This window comes from Mastomys coucha, unplaced genomic scaffold (genome assembly GCF_008632895.1).
Source record: "Mastomys coucha isolate ucsf_1 unplaced genomic scaffold, UCSF_Mcou_1 pScaffold23, whole genome shotgun sequence".
In the NCBI taxonomy this organism is placed as follows: domain Eukaryota; kingdom Metazoa; phylum Chordata; class Mammalia; order Rodentia; family Muridae; genus Mastomys; species Mastomys coucha.
The window spans coordinates 64,747,809-64,755,161 of record NW_022196906.1 but is presented as its reverse complement, the minus strand read 5'-3'; the positions used below and the strand labels follow the sequence as shown (position 1 = coordinate 64,755,161).

Genomic DNA, 7,353 nt, shown 5'->3' with positions numbered 1-7,353 from the left:
TTCTGAAAGCTGTTGGATAAAAGGAGAAAGCCTTTCCACAATGGGGATGCAGTGGGATTTTTCTACCGTGCCTCTTGCTGGGAAACTGAGTTTAGGATGAGTGTGTGTCGTTAGGAACTTATTTTAGAATTTCTGACCACAAACTCTTTGGGGAAAATCTCTATCTCTGCAGCAAGCCATATCATGCTATCTTAAGTCTCAGTTGTGAGTTATTTAAACACACCCGAGGCTGAATTTGCCCTCTTTACACCAGCAATTATGTAAGTTAAGACATAAATACTCCAAAGAAGGACTTTCTCAATATGTTATGCTTTTTTTTTTTTTTTTGGATCTGCGTAGCTGTTGCTTAACAAACAAACCAACAAAAACTCCCCTGTCCCTAGAGGTGTTGCAGGTGTAGCTACTGTGTCACATGTGTGTCAGTAGGTGGTAGAGAGGGGAGAGGCCTAGTGTCCTGACCTGTGAAGGTTTGAATGATTAGCAACCTCATACTCACCAAAAAAGAGCCTGACATGACCACCACTCCAGCACCACGGGACCAGACAGGAAGCTAGCCTAAAATGACAACCAGTCTGGTGCCATGCAGGCTTAGATGGGTTCCCCGGGCAGGAAGTGAGCCAGAGACTAGAAGAACCTCACCTGGGATTGTGGGGCCCAAGTAGGAGTGAGCCTGAGACAGACAACCCTCAAATGGGACCACTAGGGTGGACCTGGGTGAGAAGCGAGCCCAAGCCTAAGTCATCCACCAGCCTGGTGCTGAGCAGACCTGGAGGGCAGGGGTGTGTGTGACAGCAAGGCATGCCAGAGATAACCCCTGCTCGGTGCTAGAATGCACAGACAAGGGCATAACTCTACTGAGATCACTCCAGAGATGACCCCACACACTCAGAAACTCTGGGCACCACTAAGAGGAGCCAGTAAGTGGTGGAGAAATGGAAGAGAAAGAGGAACAGAAGGATGTGAACACGACAGAGAGAGGCAGAGATATAGACATAAGGGTAGTGAGGAACAGCCTGATGTGAGTAGCTGGTAATGCTACCAGGGACCATGGTAGGGTCCTGGTGTGCTGCTACCGGGGACCGCATTTGGGCCTGTGACTCTGCAGCAGCAGAGATTTGTTACCACCAAAGGCCAGGCAGAAGTCTGTGGTCTGGATTGCCGCTGCTAGGGGACATATTGATGTCTGAGGGTTGTGCAGAACTGGTCCCACCCCTGGCCTGGGCATTCAGGCAGAGCTCTGCTCTGGAGGTATGAGAGCAGGTGAACTGATTTCATCCATAGCCAGATGCAGTTCTTGGGAGACCATTCCACCCCCCTACACAGAGACAGACAGACACACAGACACACAGACAGACAGACAGACAGACACACACACACACACACACACACACAAACACACACATTTGGGTGTGGTGGGTGAGCAGCCTGAGGATATGAGTGTGGGAGAGTTAGTTGTCCTTGTCATTAGTCTCCCCTGTGGTGGCATGGATGAGGGAGAGATACTCTCCTCCCCCTCACACCTCAGCACCTTTGACAGGCAGGAGAACTGGCCCTGGGGTCATGAGAGCAGGAGAGCTGGCTCTGCCCCTCACCCGCTGCAGCATTTGGGAGAGTGGGGCCTGTACCTCTCCTGGGCAGCAGGGTAGAGATGGCTTGTGTGTGTGTTGGGGGCGGGGGGGGTTTGCTAGTAAGCCAGCCATTAGGTCATGAGAGTGGGAGAGCTGGTGGGCTGACCAGCTCAGATACCATGCAGACCCAGATGCAGGACTTGGAATTGGCCATGCCTACATCTACTCCATAGATGAACTGCTGGAGTGCATGAAGGTACCTATCTTATAGATCTAAAGCTGCAGGATCTTCACTATGCATGGCAACAACAGGATACCTGAGAGGTGTCCCAGTGAGATTCCAGTATCAACAGAAGAGCAGAAGCCAGAGGCCTCGTACCAGACCAATGAGTCATTGCAATGAACATTGGGAAGCAAATAAGTGAGGACAAAAGGGTGTACTGTGGGACACCCTGTGACACACTACAGCTTTTACGACAACATTTTTTTTTTTCTGTTGGGGGTTGAGGTTGCAAGGGTGGAAGGCCGGTATGAGGGGAGCAGGGAATGGATGAGATTGGGCTACACGATGTGAAATTCACAAAGAACCAACAAAAAGTTCTAAAAAATACTTCTGTGATGGCAAAACAGCAATTAACACTATATTATGTATATATAAACCATAATTGTGAATTAGCTTAGACATGAAGAGTAATTACTAGCAAAACTAGTCAATTATAGTATATTCAGATATATAAATATCCACTATGTTTATGTGTAAAAGAGGAAAAAATGTCCTTTAAGTTGTAATTATTATCAAAAAATAAAATAAAAGAATCATAACATAAACAATACATATGTTATTTATTATGTATTAATTAGTTGTACCAAGTTTTTAAGAAAATAGTGTCCCACAGTTTGAACTCCCCCTTTGCTGGAGGTGGGGGTGGGATACTCAAGTGTCTCATAACTGCTGAAGTATTTCACTTTTGATTTAACTTAATTTTTTACATTTTGTTTATTTTGTGTGTATGCAACCAAGAGTGTGTGGCAGTCCCAGACAAGCGGCAGAAATAGGATCTTTCCCTCCACCTGCTGCAGCAGGTGAGGGGCAGAGGTGTTGGTCCCAAGAATCTGCCTTCACCTACTGAGCCATCTCCTCGACCATGATGAAATATTTTAAAAGGGAAACCATGCTGATGAAATTAAGGGTGGCGTTTTGATGGTCAGTCAGCATGAATGATGTACTGTGCTTTCTGTTCCTCTGTTCCTTCTGTTCGTTTATTCGCAGGAGCGAAGCAGTCAGGAATGTTGACTGGGCTGTAGAGAGCACCCCTGAGGTCTTTCTCCCCTTCCTTACACTTTGGCGACTCTCTAGTGACCAGCGGATTCAGGGAACATTGCAGAAGAGAGGCACAAAGAATATAAGAACTGCAGGTTGGGGGAGGGGGCGGTGCTGTGAAATGTGGTCCTCTGTACAGGACATGGGTAGGCACCCACAAACCGACAGGAGCTAAGGTCGTCTGCACGAGATGAAGTCAGCATTTGTGGATCCAATCAGTGCAACAGACAGCACTAACTGAACGCAGTGGGCTTAAAAACAAAACACGGGGCTGGAGAGAGATGGCCCAGCAGTTAAGGGCAGTGACCACTCTTATAGAGACCCAGGTTTGAGCCCCAGTACCAACATGGTGATTTACAACCATCTCTAACTCCAGTTCAAGGTGACAAGACTCATTTTTCTTGCTTCTTCAGGCACCAAGCATGCATGTGGTACACATACATAGATGCAGGCAATAAATATAGAATCATTTTTTAAATAAAAAAAACAAACAAAACAAAACAAAAACAAAACCAGGAGAGGACATGAAAGTTGAAAGTGGAGCATTGTGGGTGGACAGGACAAGAGACATTGTATACATTTATGAAATTGTTAAAGAATAAATATAAGACTCAAAAGAAAAAAAAGTCAACATTAGCCAGGTATAGTGTGGCACACATATGTAATCTCTAAAATCCAAAATTATGGAGGAAGATCAGGAATTCCAGGCAAGCCTGGTGTCTTAGTTTGTCTTCTGCCACTGTGATAAACACCAGGACCAAAAGCAACTTGAGGAAGAAAGGATTTAGTTCAGCTTATAGCTGTAGCCCATTGTGAAGGGAAAGTCAAGGCGCGAACTCAAGGCAGGGAATTGGAGGCAGGAACAAAAGCAGAGACCGTGGAGGAATGCTGCCTATTGGCTTGTCCCCCAGGGCTTTCTCACTTCCTGCCTTATACAATTCAGGAATACTTGCTTAGGGGAGACACCGCCCACAGTGGGCTGGGCCCTCCCATATCAATCATCAATCAGGAAGATGCCCACAGTCTTGTCTAATGGAGACAACCCCTGAACTGACATTCCATCTTCCTAGATGACTTTAGCTTTTGTCAAGTTGGCAAAAATCCAACCAGCACACCTGGTTTACATAATGAGACACTGTCTCAAAAAAAAAAAAAAAATCACAGGAAAGAGCAACCTGTCTTCTTGCATTTCTCTGCCACCCAGTCTTTTATAACTCACCTGCCAACTACTCATGAAGGTCACCTGTGGACCTTTTTGTCTTTGCCCTCTCTGACATGGTCCCAACCCCCACATCACTGGCTTTTCCTCACTGTTCCTTCGTGGGAAAGTTTTTTTTTCTTTGTTCCCAGGTGTGACCACTCCTAAGAGGAGGATTGTTCGGCTCCTTGTTATTAGGAATAAGTAGTTTGTGACACATCCAACAGATCTGGATACCTGAGGAGTTACACTGTTTGGGTAGGCCAGGAGAAGACTAGTCACAACTCTATATATTCATCTTGAACTCATCCTGGTGGTTGTGGCTCGTCTACTTTACATTCTTACAAATACCATTTTTCTTAAAAAAATTTTTTTGACCAGTTTATTTGTTTTACATGCATGCATGCCTATGCAACCCATGCATGCATGTTCACAAAGACTAGAGGAGGGCACCAGATCTCCTGGGACTGGAATTACAGATAGTCATGAGCTGCTATGTGGGAGCTGGCAATTGAACCTGCATCCTCTGGAAGAGCAACCAGTACTCTTAATCACTGAGTCATCTCTCCAGTGCCAACAAATACCACTTTTGACCAACCTAGGCCCTCAACTTTTTAAATTTTATGTGTGTGCATGTGCGTGTGTGGTATGTATGCATACATGTGTATTACCATATGTGTGGACATGAGGAGGTTAAAGACTGACACTAGGTGTCTTCCTTGATTGTTCTATTTTTATTTTATTTTATTTATTATTATTATTATTATTATTATTATTATTTTCTTTTTTGGTTTTTCGAGACAGGGTTTCTCTGTCCTGGAACTCACTCTGTAGACCAGGCTGGCCTCAAACTCAGAAATCTGCCTGCCTCTGCCTCCCAAGTGCTGGGATTAAAGGCCTGAGCCACCACTACCTGGCAATTGCTCTGTTTTTTGAGGCAGGGTCTCTCACTGATCCCAGAACTCACCATTCTGGCCAGTCCAGCTAGCAGGATTGTTTCTGGGATCTCCTATCTCTGCCTCTCAATGCTGAAATTACAGGCAACTCCCATACCCACTTAGTGTTATAAAGAGATCTAGGGGTCTAAATTCTGGGCCCCATGCTTTCATGACAAGCACTTTATATACCAAGCCATCTGCCTGGTCTTCATTTTTACTATTTGAGTCTGCTTGCCGGTCAGTTTGATACTCTGTATCCATTGTATCTTCTACAGTAGAGACTAGACTGGTTAACTCAGCAGTACTGTGTTACTTCAAAACCAAACTTCCTCATGTGTTCAGGCTCGAAGACTGTACAAGTTATTTCTATTCAATGACTGGCTGGTAACTAATATTATAATATCAGGTTTATAAGGCTGCTTGTCTTTTTATTAATTTTTATAAATCACATTTATCTATTTGTGTGTTGGGGAGGGGAGGGTGCATGTGTCATGGTTCAAGTGTCAAGTTCAGAGGGCAGCTTGCAGGAGTCGGTTCTGGCCTCTGAGTGTGGGTCTCAGGGATCCAACTCATATCTCAGGCTTTGCTGCCAATACCTTTAGCTGATGAACCATTGATAAAAACCATTTTTAGTTTTACAGTTGTAGTCACTTGTAAAGGAAAGTCAAGTTGGGTTTTCTTTCCTTGAAAAAAACAAAACAAAAAACCATTTTTAGTAATCAACTCTGCTAACATATAATAATTTGCGATAACTTCATGGTTTGGTAATTAAAGTAACACAAGAAAAAAAATCCCATTTCCTACAATGACTTACCATAAAAACAATTCTGGAACACTGAGTATGTGATTGCAACTTACCTGACAGTTGTGTAAAGGGGTAAGAAGCTTAAATTAGGATTAAAAACAGATTGCTTGAAAAAAAAGGGGAGCGGGTAGAGGTGGGAAGTCACAGGCCTAATTTGACATTGTTTTGAAATTTTAGAACTAGTATCATGTTTTTTTTTTACTTTTTTAAATTAAGTGAATTGTTTTTACTTTTTGTTTTCTTTAAGACAGAGTCCCCTCTGTAAGCCGGACTCACTTGGAAATCCCAATGGCGTCCGGTCCTCCTACCTCAGCCTCCTGACAGCTAGATTTACAGGTATGAGCCACCAGGCCTTGCAAAGGAATCTTTAAAAATGTGCTGTCTTATGTTAATCAGCATGGTTGTTTAAAAAAGAAATTAAATAGGGGTGTGTGTGTGTGCTTATGGCAAAACCCCCTCACCTCCCAGGTATCCCCCTGCCTCACCCCAGAGTGTGAGGAGGGTTTGTGGTAAATAAAGTTATGCTTTGAAGGCCACCAGAAGTGACAACTCTCCACTCTCTCCCCTTCTTAGGACCTTGACTACTTGACTACTGATGTGTGGCAGGATGAAGCAGGATCGGGAGGGAGCAAAGGGGGAAGGAGGGAAAAAGAAACAAAATGGACGGGACCGGACTGTCTTGTGCCGTGACAGGCACACCCTATCCTGGAAGGAAGCCTATGGGAACAGGTAGGGAGTCTTGGAACCTGTCTCTGGCCTCACTGTGAGGAGTGCTGGCACTTTATGGTAACAGCTGTGTTTTTCCAGACACTGTGGCAAGTAATATATTTTGTGTGTAATGTGTGTGTGTGTGTGTGTGTGTGTGTGTTATAGTGCGGGTGTGTGGAGGTCAGAGGACAAACTCAAATATCATTCGTTAGGCATGATTCACCTTTTAAAGACAGACTTAGAACTCATCAAGAAGGCTAGGTTCCATGACCAGTGAGTGAGTCCTGATCCTGTCTGCCTGTCTTGCTTCCTCAGCTCTGGAGTTACAAGTAAACACCAAATCCCCTTGGCTGGCTTAGAAAAAACATGTTTATTTATTTTGTGCATGTATGGGAGCCTGTGTGAGGATAAGTGCACCACATGAACTCTCTCTCTCTCCATGTATATATGTATATATATGTGTATATATATACGCACACATATACATATGTGTATATATATATATATATATATATATGCACACACACACACGTGTGTGTGTGTGTGTGTGTGGTGTCTGAGGATGGAACCTCACCATCCTCAAGGCAAGCGCTTTATCAACGGAGCCATCTCCTCACCCCCTCAAATCTATCTTAAATGGTGGAAATTCCCAGAGAACCTTCTGCCATAGGATTGAATCTTATCTGTGTTTACAGACTGCACACCAGGTGATACAGAAGGAGAAGCCATCACACTAAAAGAATACTATTAGTGAGATCTCCGTGAGACAGGACTTAAGGCCATGACCTCCTGGTCACCACAGGTTTTTTTTTTTT

At 44.3% G+C, this 7,353-nt stretch overlaps 1 pseudogene; it reads left to right on the top strand.

Moving 5' to 3' along the window:
• The first annotated feature begins 372 nt into the window (after positions 1 to 372).
• LOC116074137 lies at positions 373 to 493 on the top strand (annotated as a pseudogene).
• Positions 494 to 7,353: the final 6,860 nt, after the last annotated feature.